The 22703-nt window shown below is 45.8% G+C and overlaps 1 protein-coding gene across 5 annotated transcripts in view; it reads left to right on the top strand.

Moving 5' to 3' along the window:
- Positions 1-12591: 12591 nt before the first annotated feature.
- Positions 12592-22703, top strand: part of FAM168A (family with sequence similarity 168 member A) — a 343581-nt gene continuing 333469 nt past the window's right edge. For all 5 annotated transcript variants that reach the window (XM_054015869.1, XM_054015872.1, XM_054015870.1 and 2 more), the window contains exon 1: positions 12592-12774. The gene's annotated coding sequence lies outside the window, so the exon portion shown is untranslated. The remainder of the gene's footprint in view (positions 12775-22703) is intronic.

The following is a 22703-nucleotide window of genomic DNA, read 5'->3' as shown; positions in this document are numbered from 1 at the left end:
TAATAGCTTACTCAGGGGACCAACAATGGGTTGCTTATGGCCTTCTAATAAAGTGCTACCATAATCCAATTAGACACCACTGTTCTACTCCATGTAGGTTTTTATACCATGCTCATCTCTGTAGTATCTGAGTGCCTACCAATAGTGTATTAAATAACATGAGTAACCTGGGTCACATGTTTCTTCTGTCATCCTCTTCCCTGGGGGAGAAGTGTCTTGTTTTGTAAGTGTTTTTATTATATACATTCACCTGCTGCTATATGTTTGTTAGAGAAGACAGGTTAAAGAAATGTGCCTTTGACTCAGAGCGGGCGGTGGTGAGGTTTATGATGAAGCCGAGCTCCTGGGGAGTTCATTCGGCAGTCTGGAATTGTCCCCGGAGAAAGCTCTGTCTCCTGATGGTAGAATGTTCCATTGTGCTAGAGGAGCAAAGGTGTCAACCATGGACTTCATCCCAGAGTTTCATGTAATCTAAATGACTAATATTAGTAATGTAATTAGAGCTGTCGATTAATTGCAGTTAACTCATGCTATGAACTAAAAAAAAATTAATCACCGTTAAAAAGATTAATCAGAGTTCTAATCATTCTGTTAAACAATAGAATACCAATTGAAATTGATTAACCATTTTTGGATGTTTTTCTACATTTTCAAATATTTAAATTACAACACAGAATACAAAGTGTACAGTGCTCACTTTATATTTTTATTACAAATGTTTGCATTGTAAAAATGATAAACAAAAGAAATAGTATTTTTCAGTTCACCTCATACAAGTACTATAGGGCAATCTCTTTATCGTGAAAGTGCAACTTACAAATGTAGATTTTTTTTCATTACGTAACTGTTCTCAAAAACTAAACAATGTAAAACTATAGCGCCTACAAGTCCACTCAGTCCTACTTCTGATTCAGCCAATCGCTAAGACAAACAAGTTTGTTTACATTTACGGGAGATAATGCTGCCGGCTTCTTATTTACCATATCACCAGAAAGTGAGAACAGGTGTTCGTATGGGACTTTTGTAGCCAGCATTGCAAGGTATTTACATGCCAGATATGCTAAACATTCGTATGCCCCTTCATGCTTCAGCTACCATTCCAGAGGACATGCTTCCATGCTGATGATGCTTGTTAAAAAAAATAATGCATTAATTAAATTTTGAACTCCTTGGGGGAGAATAGCATGTCTCCTGTTCTGTTTTACCCGCATTCTGCCAGGTATTTCATGTGATAGCAGTCTCGGATGATGACCCAGCACATGTTGTTGTTTTTAAGAAAACTTTCACTGCAGATTTGACAAAATGCAAAGAAGGTACCAATGTGAGATTTCTAAAGCTAGCTACAGCACTCGACCCAAGGTTTAAGAATCCAAAGTGCCTTCCAAAATCTGAGATGAGGTGTGGAGCATGGTTTCAGAAGTTGTTAAAAGAGCAACACTCCAATGCGGAAACTACAGAACTTGAATCATCAAAAAAGAACATCAACCTTCTGCTGGTGGCATCTGACTCAGATGATGAAAGCGAACATGTGTTGGTTCAGCATTGCTTTGGATTGTTATCGAGCAGAACCCGTCATCAGCATAGACACATGTCCCCTAGAATGATGGTTGAAGCGCATCTGGCATGTAAATATCTTGCAACGCTGGATACAACAGTACCATGCGAACACCTGGTCTCACTTTCAGGTGACATTGTAAACAAGAAGCAGGCAGCATTATCTCCTGCAAATGTAAACAAACTTGTTTGTCTGAATGATTGACTGAACAAGAAGTAGGACTGAGAGGATTTGCAAGCTCTAAAGTTTTACATTGTTATATTTTTGAATGCAGTTATTTTTTGTACATAATTCTACATTTGTAAGTTCAACTTTCATGATAGAGATTGTACTACAGTACTTGTATGAGATGAATTGAAAAATACTATTTTTTACAGCACAAATTTGTAATAAAAAATAAATATAAAGTGAGCACTGTACACTTTGTATTCTGTGTTGTAATTGAAATCAATATATTTGAAAATGTAGAAAACATCCAAAAATATTTCAGTAAATGGTATTCTATTATTGTTTAACAGTGTGATTAATCGTAATTTTTTTTGAATCGCTTGACAGCCCTAATACAAATTTGTATTATGGTAACTCCTAGAGGCGCCAACCATGATCGGGGGCCCTCCTCTGCTAGGTGGTGTACACACATTCATTAGAAGATAGACCTTCCCCCAAGGGGTTGACACATTTAAAATCATATCGAGACTTAATTCTCCACCTCCCAATAGGAACACTCCCACTGATTTTTCCCAAAAGCTTTTTTTCCCCAGTCTAAAAACTAAAGCATTCCTTCCCAGTAATGGAGCTCACCCAAACAGTGAAGGCATCTCTAGCAGCAACAGTTTTAGCAGCTCCAGTTTCGAGAAGCATGCTATGAATATGAGACGGGTTTGGGGTTTTTGGTCTTTGCTCTCCTGTGGCTGAAGGGATCTGAGTAACAGATGCTCATGTTTGAATTGTGCTCCGTTCACTCTGGTTTTGTTTAGTGAGCAATGGCTCCTAGAAGGTTTTGTGTAAATTTTGTCTCTTGCTCTATAAAAGATTAACAGAACCTTCACATTTGTGGAAAATGTACTTCATAACTAGATGCATTCACAGCAAAACCTGTAGCAGGCACCAGCATTGTAAGTCAAGCTCTCTTCTGAAAGGCCCTTCCCAAAGCATGGTTTATAATTCTTCAATTGCTTCCTTAAGAACAATTAAGAAACTGGTTTTTGTTGCTACTTTACATGGTCATTGGAGACAGATTTAACTGTAGTCTAATGTAATCCCAATATTTATGTATCTGTATCATCTAACCACACTATGTATGTATGTAACTATCTAATATCTGGATATGCACACACTGAAATAAAGGCAGATTATCCATATTGCACTGATATGAATATCTGACTACACATATGTGAGCATGTTAGAATAAGTGTATCTCTGTCAGCAGTCACTACTAACCCATGTTGTGTGCCGATTAAAAGCATCACTTACATGGTGCTTTTGTCAGCTCTCATGAGTGCCAGGCCTGATTTAAAGTAACCCCCGCTTGTTTTTATCCATAGGGTTACTAATTGCACGGTATGGCATCTGATCCTAGGCTTCCTGTCTCTTTTGGTTTTGATTCCTGTCTTGGAGAGATTGACCTTTAATAAACTATCTGGAGCCGCATGCCAGTCACCTCAGATAAAAGACCCTACTTTCTGGGGGACAAGTTAAAGGTGTAGCCATCTCTATATCTTCTTATGGACGTCGAAGGTTCTTGCAGTCACTATGTGTGCCTTGTGGTGATTCTCCGGTGCACAAGAGCTAGGGATGTTTGTAATGGTAATTTTAACACAATATTGTTGGACAATGCATATCGATGTCCTCCATTTTCCACCCTAGTATGATGTTAGTAATGTTGAGGGTTGGGCTTGTTGCAGGAGTTAAAGCTTTAGGCACTCTTGGGCAAATCACTTAATCTTGCTGTATCTCGGTTCGCCACCTGTAAAATGGGATAATACGCCTTTTCTCCACCTTGCATGTCAGTCTTGATTAGATTGCAAACTCTCTGGGACAGGGGATGTCTCTTACTGTGTGTTTGTACAACACCTCGTACAGTGGAGCCTGAATCTCAGCTGGGGCCTTTAGATGCTACTGTTGTCCTCATCAATAATGCACTCAGTTTTACCTGATCATCTTCGAAGGCCCTGATCCTGTAATTGGCTCCGCACAGGCAATCCCGTACTTCCAGGCTGAACCCAATTAAAGTAAGTGGAACTCCGCACAAGCACACAGGCCCTCCCATGCAGTTCTAATTGCAGGATCGGGGCCCAAGGTCGGTATTACAAACTTGGCTCAAACGATTGGTTTTCACCTTTTTCCCCATTTGGCTTTACAGTGCTACGGAGTGTCTGTCAGTAGGAAACAGCTGTCTGGCCTTGGCCTAACTCTGCCCCTGCTGAAGTCAAACACTGAAAACGTCTGGAGATCAAATGTGTACGCAATAGGCCAGGCTGTCCATGTCCCTGCACTTGGGGCCTGCTTCTTATTTACATTTTGGCCCTTTAACAGCGCTTTGATGATGTGCGGGGAGCTTACAGTGAGAACGTGGCTCGTTGTGTTGTCCTTTACACCAATACACAGTGGGTCGGAAATGTTGCCAGAGCGCATGGTATGCTCACTATGCCCTGCAAAAAAACTGGGGTGCTGCAGAACCCCCCGCAGCCCTAGTTCCCACGCCTATGGACGAAGGGTGGGAATAGAAACAGAAGCACGGGGTGGTGAAGTGACTCGCCCAAAGTCACACAGGAGTTGATCAGTGGCTGAACCGGGAATAGAACCCAGGTGTCCTGACTCTCCCCCAGTGCCTGATCCACTAGAGCAGACTGCCTCATAAGTGACCTCTGGGCAAAGGAGCAAAAGATGTTAATATAAATATGCACTTTGGTCCTTCTCCTGTAAGGTACTGCTGGGAGGGGTGTGTTAAGGGTCTACCCCATTGAGATCCATAGCAAAACTCTCAAGGGCTGGATCATGCCTAATAGTACCTAAGGTAGCCCCTACTCATACTCTGTTCAGAACTGGTATTTACAGAAATGTGAAGGCGAAGAAGTTTTACGTCACACAGGTTTAATGGCACACACAAATGAGGCTGGAATTAAGAGCTAATACCCAGTTTGGGAATCTTAGCTCCATAGACAGTTCAAATGTAGGGGGACAAATTCTGGTCATGCCACAGCGCAGCTGCTGGGCTAGATGACTTTTGAGGTCCCTTCCAGCCCTTACACCTCTATGGTTATGCCCTGACTTACACAATGCAGCCAATGGTCGTCTTATAGGTAAGGCTGAAGAGTGGCGGTCTGGAGGCTGATCAATAGATCAATCATTCTTATCTGGGTCCTGATAGTGGCTCCACCACAGATTTCCTCTGTGCCTGACCTTGGGAAAGTCACTTCTAGGGTGGGATTTTCCAACATGCTCAGCACTGGCTTAATTTATTCCCATTGAAGTCACTGGTATAACACCTGTGGACTCCATCAAGAACGGATTTGGGCCAACTAGCTTTATTAGATACTTGCCTGGCCCCTGTTAACCATAGGACCTGAGCATTTCCCAATCTCTACTGTATTTATTCTCACAACACACCAGGGGAGGTAGGGAAGTACTATCTAGAAATAGCAATAAGTAAACTGAAGGCAGATTTTGGCCAGCATAATTAATTTCTCCCCCTAGGTTTCTCCTGTCCTTGGCAGTTTATTCTCTGAGCAATCTCTAACTCAGTGCTGTATGGAACGCAGAAGAAGAGGATGCAGTGCTTGTCTTCTAATGAAGTTGCTGCATTGAGGCAGTTATCCCTTTTCTGACAATGGGGTATTCTTTTATCTTCCACGTATGGTCAGAAATCCATCTTATAGGGTCACCGAAGAAATCTGAATATGCAGAGATAACTTCATTATTCTAGACTTCAGCCTAGATACACACAAAGTACTTTATCCCAGGCTTAAGGAAGGGTCCTCTGTTTGTGATTGTGCCTTTTTAAGACACCGCCCTTTTAAAATGCAGTGAGGAAAAGGACTGGATACTTCCTTTTCAAATGAGCCACTTACTTACCTGTCAGGTTTCTTTGTAGATTCTCTTGCTCACACCTGAAAAAATGGTCCATGACATGAGACAGGCTATCATAGAATATCAAGATTGGAAGGGACCTCAGAAGGTCATCTAGTCCAACCCCCTGCTCAAAGCAGGACCAATCCCCAGACAGATTTTGGCACCAGATCCCTAAGTGGCCCCCTCAAGGATTGAACTCACAACCCTGGGTTTAGCAGGCCAATGCTCAAACCACTGAGCTATCCCCCCCAGCCAGAGATTATCCCACAAAGTGATCGAAAGCTCCAAATAAAACTAAATTACTGAACAATTTGGACTTCATGCCACACCTGTTGTAACAACCCAGGGTCTTTTCATGTTCCGGTGGCCAGCTTAGAAGTAGTCCAGTTTTTAAGCACTAACCTAGGACCTGGAAGACATTGGTTCATGTCCTTACTCTGCTATAGATTTCCTGTATGACCTTGAGAAAATCTCTTAGTCTCTCTGTACCTCACTTTTCATCTGTAAAGTAGGGATAACAGCAGTGCCCTACCTCGCGGGGCTGTTGTGATGATAAATATATTAAAGGTTGGGAGGTGTTCAGATGCTACAACAATGGGTGCCTAACATGATAGATTTTTGGAGCCTCAGTCACCACTGAGTTACTCTAGTTTTACACCAGTGTAACTGCACTGATTTAAACAAAAGCGACAGGCAGGTCAATACATTGGTATACAAGTAAAGCAAGACGGGGTAAATCAGGCCCCCTTTATATTTAATTTTTTTAATTTGCACTATAAATATATTTGATAATCTAATTATTCTGAAGTGATGTGAACAAAACACCTCATGGGGCAAGTGTTTTGTGTTCTGTGTTACTTTCTGTACATAAGAACGGCCATACTGGGTCAGCCCAATGATCCTGTCTTCCGACAGTGGCCAATACCAGGTGCCCCAGAGGGAATGAACAGAACAGGAAATCATCCCCTGTCGCCCATTCTTAGCTTCTGGCAAACAGTTTACTATACACAGGTTCTCATTGCCAGTGGATATTTGCATTGCCCTTTTATTGTATACCCACCGAACAGCCTGTTGGGCATCATAATATGTGGAACATTAGAGCAGTAAAGTAAGTGAAAGAGAGAATATGAGTTTAAATTATGAAATGGTCTCTCTTGGGAGAGGTTAAAGGATTTGTGTCCAAAAAATATAAATATAAAATTTCCATCTGAAGACCCACTAGTGGATAAAATTATTCCTAATCTTACTTACTGGATAGCTATCCTGTAAAGCAAAATCAGTGTTGTCAACCCCAAGCGTTCAAAAATCACGAGTCAGGCTCCCAAAAATCATGAGATTGTATAAAATCATTAAATCTTAAAAATGAATGTTTTTGGTCCTGTTCTAATGTTTTTTCAGCCCTTAGAGTTTACGTTTCCACGTGTTACTGTGCTACCATGAGGGCTAGTCTGCCGGCCTTCTTGAAATCCATTGTCTTTATTTTGCTGTTCTTCCTCCTACTATTCCTTAGAATCATGAACTCTATCATTTCAGGATCACTTTCACCCAGCCTGCCTTCCGCTTTCAAATCCTCAGCCAGTTCCTCCCTACTTGTCCACATTAAATCTAGACCAGCCTCTCCTCTAGTACCTTTCTCCATCTTTGGAAATAAACAATTGTCTCCAATACAGTCCAAGAACTTGTTGGATAATGTGCCCTGCTGTGTTATTTTCCCATCATATATACTAACCTGACACTTGGAGCTGGAGTGTTAAGAAAACCCCGCAATGTTGTGAGACATACTGGTGTAAAACTGGAGTGATGCGGAGGTGAATCAGGCACAAGAACTGCAATCCAGAGGAGTCAGACCAAACCTGTGTCTATTGGACTTGGTGGTGTACCTAAAGGGGAAAGTAAATGTCATCGAGAGTATTATTCTGAAGTGATGTAAGGTTGGCACCCGTTCCAGTTTTTCCATTCTGATTTAACTGGGGTGAGTCCTGCACCACTAAAAGTGGTGTTATGACGTGACAATGTTTTTGTCTCAACGTGATGGTGTTTTAATTTGTTGTGCTCTGTTGTTATTATTATTAGGAATTGGCTAGTATGTATATAGTACACCTCTACCTCGATATAACACTGTCCTTGGGAGCCAAAAAATCTTACCGCGTTATAGGTGAAACCGCATTATATCGAACTTGCTTTGATCTGCTGGAGTGCGCAGCCCCGCCCTCCCGGAGCACTGCTTTGCTGGTTATATCTGAATTCATGTTATATTGGGTCGTGTTATATCGGGGTAGAGGTGTATGTACCTATACTGGATAGAATCAGAACTGGTCAGTTGTGTGTAGTAGGCTCTGTAGGGCTAACTTCTATGGAAGAGTCTCTTTTAGCAGAAGTGGCAGAGACCTGTGCTTCTGGACAAGAGTTCCAGTGAAACTCTGTAATGTTCTAGGTGTCTGTGGTGTGCAGCAGATTGACCACTGTCAAGTCATCATCGGGCACGGATTGGTTACATTATTGCTCAGTATTTGCTGAGTGCTGAAAATGCTCAATCTTGAATCGAACACTGAAGAAAACGTGGTTCATACCACAAGAAGTTTACATTCCAGTCCAAGACCCCTCAATTTCCCTAGCAAGGCCCATTTTGACAGTGCAAATACTATGACACCCCGCACCCCCCCACACCCCATGGGACCTTGTATTAATTTTGAACTTAAAGCCCACAGAAGTCAGCAGGCGTATTTCCACTGACCTCAATGGGCTTTTGATCAGGGCCTAAATATCTAATAATAAATATGGGGCCAAATCCAGCAAAGCTGGTTCAGCCAGCTAAGCGCACTGGTAGAGGGCATAGACTCTCTTCTGCAGGGTAGCCTACATTCATATCTCTTTTTCCTGCTTTCTCCCCCTGCTCTGAATGGTCATTCAGCAGTGTATTGCAGTCCTTTATTAAAACAACATGACTGGTACTTTCCAGTATGTCAAAGCTGGTTATAGTCTTACTGATGTAAATTTTCTTTATATAATTTCTTTTAATTTATTTCCTTAAATTAATTCCCTCCTTCCTCTTAAATTAAAAACAAAAATGATGGTGGGGGTGAGGTACTCAAGCTCAGAAGAGCTCTATTCGTTGTTACATGGCCATGTTCCCCGTGTGCTAGAAATGCAAGCTTGCCAAGCAGTGCGTCTTCTCTGTCGCACACCCACTACGTGATTGTAGCTTCTGCTTGTCCTCCAGAACAAGAGATACAATAGCAAACATTCAAAAGTCATAATTTTACCAATAGTTACCATGCAGTGCATGGTATCTGGAATAGCAGAGCATTCCCTTGTACTCACAGGTAACTGTTGATATTGATTTTTTTAACGACAACCAGTTTTCCTCTATGTATAATTTGGTGTTAGGTTCCTGTTTGTTGTCAACATGTCAAAAATTCTAATGTTGATGTGTGTATAATCTAGCTCCACAACCCCTACTCCCAGACACTCCCCCAGGGTGACCACAGCACCAGGCTAGTGAAATACAGATGAGACAGAACAAAGTTATGCAAGATCACGGCTAGGAAGGAGCTTTAAGGAGCGCTTTGAAAGAGAAGGACAGTGCTCCCTATCTGAGCCTGGGGATGTTCCCGCTGATAAGTAGTTTTGGGGGCTGTCAGGCCTCTGGCTCCTGGCACCCCTGATTGCTGGGGCTGCTGGTTCTCCAGGCTGTACTGCCTGCTGGGGTGACTGCCCCTTAGGGCTGGTGATGCTCCAGGATAGCTGTAGTTAGGGTGACCAGATGTCCCGATTTTATAGGGACAGTCCTGATTTTTGGGTCTTTTTCTTATATAGGCTCCTATTACCCCTGTCCCGATTTTTCACGTTTGCTGTTTGGTCACTGTGACGAAGTGGGGGATTTTCTTGTTTTCGGTGGGGTTTCAATGGTTTGCATGCGGAGGGGGTGGGACTCAGTTTCCCTGGGTGTTACTGGTTTAATGAGGTAAGGGGAGAGGGAGTTTGTTGTTACAGAGGGCTGGAGAGGGAACTTGGGACCCCAGTCAATGGCCTGGAGGATGGATACCCCAGCGACCGATGACCTGAGACCCCGACCCAGAGACCCAGCTCAGGAGTTGCAGCCGGTTCTGGCCAGTGGGAGAACAATGGGCTGCAGAGTGAGGACCCAGTAACCTGACCAGCCAGAGGACAGAAGTGAGGAGATGAGGCCCCAGTTTACAGTCCTGTTTACCTGGAGAGAAGACTATGGACAGAGGTGGGGCTTGGGGCCGGGGATCTTGGATGCCCAGCTGGGAAGCAGGGAGGCTCGGGGCTGGAGAGGGGGAGCAGGCAGAGCGCACCTGGATGCAGAGACTGGGATGTGCTGGGCTGAGGGAGGCCAGGCCTGAGGCCCTGAGAGTTTCCTGTGCTATGTTCAACTCTCAATAAATCCTCCTGTTTTATGCTGGCTGAGAGTCACTCCGGTCTAGAGAACAGGGTTGCGTCAACCCCTTCGGGGGTGGAGGCCCCAGGGGGCCCATGGCGAGAGACAGACATGCTAAGGCTCAGAGAGGTGCGGCTCCAGGAGGTGGAGGGGCCTGACCCCGAGAGAGAGTGGACCCCCGAGAAGGGCTGTCGCACTGAAAGGGGCACCCCCCCCCACGGAGCGCACGGGGCCAAGAGTGGGCACGATCTGTGAGTCCGTGACAGTCACCATAGGTGTAGTTTAGGGTTACCATTCGTCCGGATTTACCCGGACATGTCCTCCTTTTTGTGCTAAAAATAGCGTCCGGGGGGAATTTGTAAAGCACTCACAATGTCCGGGATTTCCCCCCTCCCCCGGAGCGGCTGGGAGGGCTGCAGGAAAGTCCCGGGCTGGACTCCGGAGCAGCTGGAGAGGAGCTCCGCCCTGCATTCTGAGCAAGTGTCTCAGCACAAAGTGCAGCCCTCCCCTTTTGCAACTGGGAGCAGTTACTGCCATGCAGCGTAGCAAAACGGGAGCGAGAGCACTTTGTGCTGATACAAGGGCAGCTCTCCCCTGCAACCAGGTCCGGGCCAGGGACCGGGTTTTGTTGTGCAGGGCCAGGGACCGGGTTTTGTTGTGCTGGGGAGCTTAGCCACGTGTCCGGCTCGCACAGAGCCCAACACCCTGTTCTGAGCAGCAGGGTAAGGGGGGCAGGAGAAGGGGCAGGGAGGTTCTGGAGGGGGCAGTCAAGAAACGGGGGGGGGGGCTTTTGGGGGGGAGTGGAGAAAGTTTTGGGCAGTCAGGGTACAGGTAGGGGGTAGGGTCCTGGTGGGCAGTTGGGGGGGGGGGTCTTAGGAGGGGGCAGTTAGGGGACAAGGAACAGGGAGTCTTAGGTAGGGGGTGGGGTTCTGGAGGGAAGTTAGGAGCAGGGGTCCCAGGAGGGGGCAGTCAGGGGACAAGGAGTGGGGGGGTAGGGGGCTGGGAGTTCTGGGGGGGAGCTGTCAGGGGGCAGGAGTGGGGAGAGGGATCGGAGCAGTCAGGGGACAGGGAGCAGAGGGGTTTAGATGGGTTGGGAGTTCTGGGGGGGGCTGTCAGGGGGCAGGAGTGCGGAGAGGGATCGGAGCAGTCAGGGGACAGGGAGCAGAGGGGTTTAGATGGGTTGGGAGTTCTGGGGGGGGCTGTCAGGGGGCAGGAGTGGGGAGAGGGATCGGAGCAGTCAGGGGACAGGGAGCAGAGGGGTTTAGATGGGTTGGGAGTTCTGGGGGGGAACTGTCAGGGGGCAGGAGTGGGGAGAGGGATCGGAGCAGTCGGGACAGGGAGCAGAGGGGTTTAGATGGGTTGGGAGTTCGGGGGGGGGCTGTCAGGGGGTGGGGAGTGGTTGGATGGGGCGTGGGAGTCCCAGGGGTCTGTCTGGGGGTGGGGGTGTGGATAAAGGTTGGGGCAGTCAGGGGACAAGAGGCAGGGAGGCTTAGATAGTCCTGGGGGGCAGTTAGGGGCAGGGGTCCCAGGAGGGGGTAGTCAGGGGACAAGGAACGGGGGGAGGGTTGGGAGGTCAGGGGGGGCGGGAAGTGGGAGGGGCAGGGGCGGGGCTAGGGCGGGGCTTCTCCCGTCCTCTTTTTTGCTCGCTGAAATATGGTAACCCTAGTGTAGTTGGACTTCTATTTTTGAGGGGTGGGGGGGGGGCAACTCTAGCCAGGCGAAGGGGGCCATGCGGGGGGAGGGAGGGCAAATTCTGTGCCTGACAGAGACCTGCATGGGAGGGAGGGGCAACACCCCCCCATTTTCCCTCCAGACTAGGCTCATAGGGGTCTAGGGTGACCAGATAGCAAATGTGAAAAATCGGGACAGGCTATGTAAGAAAAAGCCACAAATATCGGGACTATCCCTATAAAAACAGGCCATCTGATCACCCTATAGGGGTCTGACAGTCCCCCAGGGTTTGGGCTCCAGCACCAGATCTATTGACTACAGGTCCCAGCATGCCACGCTCCATGACTACCGGTCCCAGCATGCCATGCTTCAGCAGCCTCCCAGAGCTGGCCTCTCTGTGACTACAGGTCCCAGCGTGCCGTGCACCATGACTACCGGTCCCAGCGTGCCGTGCTCCGCCGGGGTCCCTGTCCGCCCTGCACTCCGCGTTCCTCGTCCCTTGCACGTTGACTACATGCCCCAGCAGCCCGCGCTCGCCTATCGCTCGGGCCACAGATTGTCGCGGTCAGCGGAAGACTACAACTCCCAGCATGCTCGACACCAAGCCCCCCCCTTAACTACAACTCCCGGCATGCAACGCTCCCTCCTGCTCTTCCTGTCCCCGGGAAGACGGGCGCTCACACTGAAGTACAGCTCCCACCGTGCTAATGGCCCTAATACTACAAGTCCCAGCATGCACTAGCCCCGTTTTGGTCCCGGGGAAAATTACACGTGCGAGGGGAAGACTACAACTCCCAGCATGCCTCGCAACCAATGCCGCCTCGCGGCCCCGCCGTGCCCGGAGCGTGGCCTGCCGGGAACTGTAGTTCGCCGCTGGTCTCTAACGGTCCCGCTGGTGGTACTCTTCCCCCCCTCCTCTCGGCCTGTCCCCTCCCCCACTCGCTGGCTGCTGTGGGAAGACAGGAGCCGAGGAGGAGGCAGAGGAGGAGGGGGAAGCCGCGCAGCCACCGCCACGGACACCGGGAGCGGGGACGCCGCCGCCGGGGAGACCAGCCACCGTCTCGTTCACCCGCAGGTGAGCGGTGAGGAGACCCCCCCCTCCCCCCAGGGGCCACGAGCGGGCGCCCGGGGCCACCGCATCCCGGGGCGGGCCGGGCACCGCTGGGCTGGGGAGCGGGGCGTGTGTGATCTGATGTGGGGCAGGGGGTATGTGGGGGGAGCTGGAGTGAGGGGAGGGGGCATGTGGGGGGATCTGATATGGGGCGGGGGCCATGTGGGGGGGAGCTGTGACGGGGGCAGGGGGCCATGTGGGGGGGCAGCTGGCGTGGGGGGGAGCTGGGGCAGGGGGCATGTGGGGGGGAGCTGGTGCGGGGGCAGCGGGCATGTGGGGGGATCTGATATGTGGCGGGGGCAGGGGGCGTGGGGGGGGAGCTGGGGCAGGGGGCATGTGGGGGGGAGCTGGTATGGGGGCAGGGGGCATGTGGGGGGCAGCTGGTATGGGGGCAGGGGGCATGTGGGGGGGAGCTGGTGCGGGGGCAGGGGGCATGTGGGGGGGAGCTGGTGCGGGGGCATGTGGGGGGCAGCTGGTATGGGGGCAGGGGGAATGTGGGGGAGCTGATACGAGGGCTGGGGGTATGTCCGGGGGATCTGATATGCGCTGGGATGTGGGGGGGAGCTGGTATGGGGACAGGGAGTATATGTGGCGGGAGGTGGTATGGGGTCAGGGAGCTGGTACGGGGGCAGGGGGCATGTCGGAGGGGAGCTGGTACGGGGGCAGGGAGCATGTGGGGGGAGCTGGTACGGGGAAGGGGGCATGTCAGGGGGAGCTAGTATTGGAGAGAGGGTCATCTGGGGACAGGTGGTATGGGGAAGGGGGTCAGGGATATGTGGGGGGAGCTGGCAGAAGGGAAGTAGGGGGACATGATACAGGGCAGGGGGGACTATGAGGAGACCTGGCAGGGTGTGTGTGTGGGGGAGGGGGAGCTGGTATGGAGCAGGAAGCATGTTGGGAGAACTGGTATAGAGTCAGGATTTATGTGCGGGGAGCTGGCCGGGTGCGTGTGGGTGAGCTGGCATAAGGGCATGGTGTGTGTGTGTGTGAAGCTGATATGGGGCATAGGGGTTGTGTGGGGAGCTGGCAGGAGTTATGGGGGAGCTGATTTTGGGACACCGGGTATGGAGTGAGCCTGCATAGAGGCAGGGGGTAAGGAAGGAGCTGGCCAGAGGGTCAGTTGGCATGGGGGGCATATAGGGATGAGCTGGCACGATGGGGGAGCTCACGCAAAGTGCATGTAGCTGGCATGGGTGTATTGGACTGCCATGGGGTAGCATGTTGGTAGGGGGCTACCATGGTGACATAAGGGGGAACTGGAATGTGTAAGGAACTGGCCCAGTGGGGCTGGCCTGGGGGCAGCTGCCGTGTGAGTCTGGGGAGGCATGAAGGAAGCAGTAGAGATCTGGTATGTGAGAGGTAACAGAAGGGGTTTGACATGGATGTTTGATAGGAGGGACTTTTTTGGGGGGTTTTAAGGGAGATAGGGAGGTATAGTAGGAAGGGTCTGGAAGGCATGGGGCTGGAATGTGAGAACATTTGGGCAAATAATGGAGGTGCAGGCCTGTGGGAGATGGCAGCAGGAGAGAACTTGGGGGATGGTGGTGGTAGCATGGTGGGGAGTTAGAAAGAAAGGTAACCGAGAGCTAAAGGTTGTATATGGGGAGCTGGAATAATTGCTCTGAGCCCTTGTGATAGGCTACACTTTATCCATATAAACAATAAATATATTAAATGCAGGAGTTTGGCAGGAAGACAAGTTGTATGTGGAAAGCTGGCATAGGTGGTATGGGGAGGAGGCATAAGGGCAGCTGCTAAAGGAAGAGCTGGCAGGGGTGAGGAGAATTGGCAGGGGTTATGGTGGAGCTGGCAGGTGATAGGAAGGAGTCATAGGAAGACTTGGCAACCATACAGGGAAACAGAGGATCTGGCAAGAGCATGGAGGTGGGGGAGGTGAGAAAGCGGGTTCCATTCCAACTTTCACCTTTCCTTTCAGTTCTAAAAGGGAATTAAATCCTTGGGTTCTTGGTTAAGCTTATTTATTATTTCTCTTCTTTATAGAGGCTATGTTTTAAACCTAGGTTTGTGTAGGCTTTTGGAAATCCATGCAGGTTGATGCAGACGGGTTATTTTTAAAATGAGGGGATGCTTCTGTTTTGCAGCATACAGTGCAGGAATGTGTGCTTAATGTAAAGAAGTGGGGGGCAAACAGTGTGGAGAATAAAAATGGATTGTTGTATAATTTTGTGGTGGGGAAGAAATGAATTTTGTGGTTTCCCTAGCCCGTTTTGTGTCGTATTGGAATGCAGGGTTTAAAATGACACAGATTTGATGAGATTGAGGATGTCACCACATAACATCTGTAGCCTGAAAACAGAGATCACAAGGTTGAGAAATATAAGGCTGCATTAATTTTCCACCTATATACTATTTTACTAACGTAAAAAAAAGGGTTAGGGTTTTTTCTTTTTAAAAATTGATTGCTTGAAGATTTCATTTATCGGTGTCATGGTTTTCAGGGCAATTAAGTCCACCATCATTATATTGTGGGCTAATAATACCAGAGAGGAGTCTTGGCTTCAGTCTTTTATGTAAACAGAGGAGCGGTGAAATATGGAAATACAATACATATTCATTGAAGAAGGTTTTGTACTGGTTATTTTTTTTCTGCACTGCTCGATGACAAGCTTTCAGGTTATAGCTTGTATTTCCATAGATTGAATTTCATCCAAAAGGAATTCAGTTGGTGCTGAATACTGTCAAATTTAGAAAAACGAGCAGGTTGAGTGAATTTTTCTTTCCAGACAAAGGCATGTTGTGTTAACCAAAAAGAAACTCCGTTTATGTTTTAATCACAATAAGATTTAAGATGAAGTAGTGTGTTTATTCTTACTGGGAAATTGTGATGGAGGAAAGTAGAACATTTTCAAGGAATGTGGATGACGGAAACATCTTTAGGGAAACGTTTTCTTGGACTTGATTGCATCAACTGCATTATTTCATGAAATGTTAACTGTGAAGTGGTTGTTGATTAGAACTCAAACTGAGTGGAGACGGTGAATGATGTAAAGAAAAATGGAGATTAGTACTATGAGATCAAAATGATTTTTTATTTCTTACTGAAGTGCACCTCTTTTAAATTTTAACTAGTTTTCTCTTGACCTTTATAGTTGACTACATAAAACAAAATTGATGTGCTTAATGTTTTGTTCTTACTAGATATGTACAATTATTGAAAGGACTTAAATCCAGTTAAAATTTTTTTAGCTACTATGAAAATTAGAACTGATATTTATATGTCTCAAATGAAAGTGAAGTAATCAAGTTACCTAGTAGTTCTTCCTTAACTTTTTTCCAAGGTAAATAAAAATATTTGAATTCTCAGTTATATTCTGGCTGGTTGATTTAATTGATGGCTTAAAATTCTAACTTTAGATTGTTCATAATGAGGAAATGATGTGGAGAGAGAGAGTGTGTGTGTGTGTATGTATGTATATATATAATTTTAAATTTCAAATTTCTATGTTAATTATTTTACATACTGGTGTTAAGATGGGCCCTTTTACAGATGGGTCTGTAAAAATGTTGCATCCTTTTTGGTTGATTAAAATACTTGGTTATGCTTGTAGAAAGGGTTTGCTAAGTGGTAAATAAAAGACATTTTGAACACATTTGTTTCACCCTTTTCTATTATGGAACAAGCACATTGAAAGCTAATCAGCTATATGGTGCATGGGGTTAGTTGTGAATTTGTTATTAATAATGGACTGTTTAGAGTGAAAAACAAATGATACATGTGTGGAACACAAAAATTATGAAGTGAAATATCTATACATTGTTCTTCCTTAATGAAGCTGAATCTAATTGAACTGTTACTTTTTTTATTCAGCTGATGCTAAACTACCTGTCAAATTCAGTGATGATTGAAGGTTGGAGTGGATGAGCTACTCTTGATGATGATTTTAATAAAATAATTGAGAGCAAAGTTGCAAGAAGAAATTAAAAATAAGTGTTCATGTCCCATTATATTAATAACCACAGTAGAGGTACCAGAAAAAAATTAAAAAAATACGGCTCTTGGTGCATTTAAAAATATTTCTTAGTCAATTGAAAACACTTCAGTGAAACATTTCCACTAAAGGGTCAATAGTACCTCAGTTGGAAGTATAATTCAATTTGCTTAATTTCATTATGATTTTAATCATTCAATCTGACTGGAAGTGCAGGTAAATTTCAGTATGGCCTAAAAATTGCCAAGTACCTTCCTTAGGTGGACATGTCTGTATACTTCAGATTAACATTAAGTCATGCGTCTGACGAAGTGGGTATTCATCCGCGAAAGCTTATGCTGCAATACGTCTGTTAGTCTATAAGGTGCCACAGGACTCTTTGTCGTCTTTTACAGATCCAGACTAACACAGCTACCCCTCTGATACTTCAGATTAACAGCCACTTCTGATGAATTTTAAAATGTGACAGTAATGGGTGGACACATGATCTTTTGTAAAACACTAGGTGGATGGATTTGATGAGGTTTTTAAAGGGAAATTTTTATATTTTCCTTTCTGAGACCACCTTTTTTTTTTCAATCCAGATTATGATCTTCATTTGTCTTCCAGCCGTGCTCTTTGGGCTTGATTATATCTGCAGAAGCCCTGATTTCCTTTTTCCCCAACTCAAATGCTTTGTGTGTTTCCCATTTTCTTGGTAATTCATAAAGGCTCTCCTTAGACCAGTGGTGCCCAAACTTTTCCTGTTGTGTCCCCTTACCGGTAATGGAATCTGTCTGTCCCCCCTTCCCTCCCCCCATTACTGCACAGCTGGCTCAGCAGAGGAGGTTGGGTTGAAGGCGGAGCTGGGGGTGGAACTGGGGAGGAGGAGCTCGGCCTAGAGGGAAAAGAGCAACGCTGGGGCTGGGGGTTGAGTGCAGTTGTGGCTGGGGCGGCGGAGTGGAGCTGCGACTTGGTCCAAAGCTGGGCTGGGGACGGAGTGGAGCTGGGCTGGGTGGTGCTCCCTCCCCTGAATGTTCCTCCACGCCCCCCTAGGGAGGTATGCCCCACAGTTTGGGGACCACTGCCTTAGACTCTACGTCTCTTAACTGTGGCAGTTCACTGATGCATTAGTCATACCAATGTTTACTTGTGTACTGCTGGAGAGTAGTCAGTTTTGTCAGGTTTCCCTTGGCTGGAGGGAAATCACTTGCTGCTTTGGATGACAGCATGAGCTTTGTTTCCTTTCACTCCAGAGCCAATAAACTTCAGAAAGGAGCAAGTTAATCTTTGTCTTGAGGTAGGAGAAATATCATACTGTTGTGCCTATCCCCTCCTTCAAACATTGAGATGATAAAAATGTATTTGAAGTGTCCTCTAGAGTCTAGGGAACCATGAATAACAGGCCAATATATTTAGACTATAGTGATTTTTTTTAAAGCATGAGCAGAGTACATCAATCGCTGTAGCGGTGAGAAAAATGCAAATAATTGGCTTAGGAAACAGGATAATTTTCATTCTTCTGTTTTTACGATGATTCTGTCCCTTTTTGGCTTTGAGGACAAGGGAGCATTGAGTGTGAAAGGATGGTAGTGCCAATTATTTTTCTTAGGCCTTGGCTACACTTGCGGATTCACAGCGCTGCCGTGGCAGCGCTGTGAAGCGCGAGTGTAGTCGCACCGCCAGCGCTGCGAGAGCTCTCTCGCAGCACTGCAAGTACTCCAGCTCTCTGAGGGGAATAGCTTGCAGCACTGCGAGCGAGCGTGCAGCGCTGCAGGCGCTGATTACACTGGTGCTTTACAGCGCTGCACTCACTGCGCTCAGGGGGGTGTTTTTTCACACCCCTGAGCGCAGCAAGTGCAGCGCTGTGAATTGCCAGTGTAGCCAAGGCCCTAGATTTCTGTTGTTCACATCTCAGACTATTCTATAGCTCAACAACTAATGGATTTGATTAAATTATTCTAAAGTTTAAAAAAATTTAACTTGTATTCAAACCATGATTTTGTAGAAATACTTGATACAGTATCATTTAATGAGTCAGGTTGTTTTTATGCAGTTTTCTGTTGCTTTGAAGAAAAATGTAAACAAATAAGATATATTACTATATCCACCTTATCTCTCTAATAGCATTCCTACATTTCAAATATCAACACCTTTGGTTTTTGGCTGTCTTACATTAGTAGAATTTCTCACAAACTATTTCTGTAACCACATGAAAATTGTTTCAGGTCACAAAATTGAAGGATAAATTGAAACCACTTTGAAATATTTTACCTGTTAACTTATGGTATTTAACTATTTGAATGAAAACAAATATATTGGATCTGGATTGGTCACTATTAGAGCCAGAGCAGATTTCCCAGTATTATTCTAACATGACTACAGTACCTGTACTCAAATAGACATTGTCCTCAAGAGGTCCTTAAATAGTTGTCAGTTTCAGGACCATTATACCTGTATTTTCCCCCTCATGGTCCACCAAGGGCACCCATTTAAAGGCTCCCAGCCATTGTTTCGCCTCACTCCCTCCTGACTGGGGTTTTTCCAGGCTGCACAGTTCTCAACCTACATTGTGATGTACCCAGCAAGCCAGACTGCTTAAACAGGCCAGCGTCTGCACATTGCTTTCTCTCTGAAGGCTATGAACTTTATAATTGCTAGCAGTTGCAAGTTACCCCACAGCTCTCTCTAAGCAAGCACATTTATTCTTAAGGCGAGAGATCATAGAGAAAACATATTTAAAAGAACCTACCTTCATCTTTGTTCTTCTCAGGGAGTAACACATATTTTTGTTAATCTGCTCTGAGATTAACAGACTTGCTTAAATTTTGGAACTCTTTGAGACAGACTGCTGTAAAGCATTGAGGCACTTTTTTTGGTGGTCTTGTAGGATGTCATAACTAGTCATCTTTTGTCTGTAGTTGTTGAAATAGGATCTCCTAAATGCCTTCCACTGTCATGTCATCCATGCATGTTACTGTAGTATTCAGGTGATGCATGACAAATCAGATGTAAAGGGAAGAGGGTAAAGTGCCAGTGGTAAAAACTCTGCTCTGTTTGACTGAATTCAACATAAAGAATTTTTAAATCTAAAGATGTAACTCTATAGGCTCAAGGAATATTTTGTTTTTCCTTCACTACAACATCCAAAGTCCTGATCATCAGAATGCTGCCATGTGCTGGACAATCTGGTGAATCTGGACTGTTTTCATCTGGAAGCAGAGTGAAAGGTTTTTTGGTGAAGAGTTTTTCACAGTATGTTTTTCATAGATGAGATTGATTGGATTCAGCCTGGTTTGGCTGCCTTTGTGATAGCAGATTTATGTTGTGGGCAGGATAGATAGATGGGAACAAATGTGGTGTCTTGTCTTGGTGAGTTTCAGCCATTCTTTCTCACTGACTTTCTAGAGATATTGGGCTAACTTCAGGCTTTGACTTGTACTTATACGAGCAATTGTTAGGCCTCTTTTCAAGAAACTATTTATTTTATAATGATAGACTAGTCTATCTCTCTGTCTTTAAGCTTTGTTGTGGAAGGAAGGTTATTAAAATGGTTGTGTCATGGCAGCTCTGGTATCATCTGTAGTGCTTGGCCTGTGAACAGTACTTCTGGTTTCAGAGGCACAATGGCGTGGCAAACTGAAAATTCAGATGCAAGCTTCATTTAAATTCAGAAATGGAGGTTTTTATTGGATTAAATAGGAAAATGAATAACACATGGAGCATTTTATCCCATATATTATTTATTTTGCTATTTCAATGTTACTCCAGTCTTTGCTGCAGATTCTTGTACTGACAATGTATAGTTGAAATGTAGAAATTGGGAAGGCCACAGGAAAATTCAAGGTTTTGACAGCTGGATATAAAACAGTTTGACCTTTTAGAGAGACAAGGTAAGTGAGGTAATGTCTTTTATTGGACCAACTTCTGTTGGTGAGAGCAACAAGCCAACATAAGTTGGTTCAATAAAAGATACTACCTCACCCATCTTGTCTCTCTAATATCCTGGGACCGACACAACTTCAACAACACAGCATGCAGTTTGGGCTTTTGGCACTTGGGAAGACATGGGGAGTTCATGTTGGAGCAATTGTTGATCACATGATAATGCAAGTAATACCAATCATCTAGGGATGTCTAGCCCAATATCTAATGCTGCATCCAACAGTAGATACTTTGGCTAAAATGGTCAGCTATGAAATAGTTAGCCATTAGCGTTAACACACAAGTTGGATGGATGTGTCCATTCATACTTCTCTTACAGCTGTTATTTAAGGCTCTTTGCAAAGTCCAAGACAACTGTAACTAAATCAGGCAGCCCAGTTATTTTAAAACACACATCCTCTGCCTCCCCTTACATTATGTTTAAAACTTGTAGTTAAACCATGTTGTAACTGGGCTCCCGGAGTCTGCGTTAGATGCAGTGTCTGCATTACATTAGTTATATTTGGGTCACATTTGGAAGATTTTCTTTGTAGTTACAAAGGTTAGAAACTTACTGTATATACTTGTTCATTAGCCTGTTCGTTTATAAGCCGACCCTCCAAGATGGTTAGGTAAAAATAGCAGAAACTGTATGACCCTTTCATAAGCCTACCCTATATTTCAGGGATTGGAAAACTTTTTGGCTCCTGGCCCATTAGGGTAAGCCTCTAGTGGGCCTGGATGTTTTGTTTACCTGGAGTGTCTGTGGGCACGAAGCCCCTCAGCTCCCAGTGGCCGCGGTTTGCTGTTCCCAGCCAATGGGAGCTGCGGGAAGTGGTGCACCACTTCCTGCGGCTCCCACTGGCTGGGAACGGCGAACTGCGGCCACAGGGAGCTGAGGGGCTCCATGCCTGCAGATGCTCCAGGTAAACAAAACAACAATGTATTAGATATTCAATGATTCCATAGAGTTTAAAATCATCAAATTTTGGTGTAGACCCGTTTATAAGCCGACCCCGGCTCGTTGATGCGTCACTTTTTTACCAAAAATATTTGGCTTATGAACCAGTATATAGGGTAACTTTAAAAAAAAAAAAAAGCAGCTTAGGGTCTGCTGCACAGGTCTGTGGTAGATTCTGTACAAGTGTGGAATAGATATTATCTGATATTTGGGCAATGGATATTGGCTCAGTGCTGATTCTTAACCTGTCAGCTCTTTGATGCCATTCACCAGGAGGAGGTGGTGGTGTGCCTGCAGATCCTGTGAGGGTAGATGGGAATTGCAGAGAAGGTGGTTGCATATAAGTAGGGGCTGCAGGGTTGTCACGGTAGTAAAAAATGTCATGGATCCCATGATATTTCTGTTTGTCCGAGGCTTTTCTTTGTGTCAGTGATTTTAATAACTGTACCTTGTAGTGGTGGCTCCTGTTCTGTGGGACTGGGACTGGCTCCATGCTCCAGGTGTTGTGACCTGGCCAACAAGGTTGCAGTGCTGTTCAGGTTTGGCCCAGCTGCCCCTCCATCATAAATTATTAACAGTGAGGGTAATTAACCATTGGAACAATATACCAAGGATTGTGGTGGATTCTCCATCACTGGCAATTTTTAAATCAAGATGAGATGTTTTTTCTAAAAGATATGCTTTAGGAATTATTTTGTGGGAAATTGTATGGTCTGTATTGTACTGGAGGTCAGACTAGATGATCACAATAATCTCTTCTGGCCTTTGAGCACCACTTGCTCAAATTTGGTCCGTCTGCTCCTCTGTCATAATGGAGGGGAGCTGGGTCAATTTTGAGCAGCACTGAAAATTCCGTGCGTCAGGTCACAACCCCTGGAGTGGGGAGCTGGGCCCAGTCTTGTGGGGTGGGAGCTGCCGTTGTGGGGTGATAGGACCTGACACCCCCTGCAGAATCCTTTGTATTTTAAATAGCACTCCCATTATTTTACACACTGTTTCCCCCAGACCCATGTCTTTTACTAAATTTACTGTGACTGTGTTGTGATTTTGTTTTTTATTATTTTTTTAATTAAAAATGT

This window comes from Malaclemys terrapin, chromosome 1 (assembly GCF_027887155.1).
Source record: "Malaclemys terrapin pileata isolate rMalTer1 chromosome 1, rMalTer1.hap1, whole genome shotgun sequence".
Taxonomy (NCBI): domain Eukaryota; kingdom Metazoa; phylum Chordata; order Testudines; family Emydidae; genus Malaclemys; species Malaclemys terrapin.
This window is presented reverse-complemented; position numbering and strand designations above follow the sequence as displayed.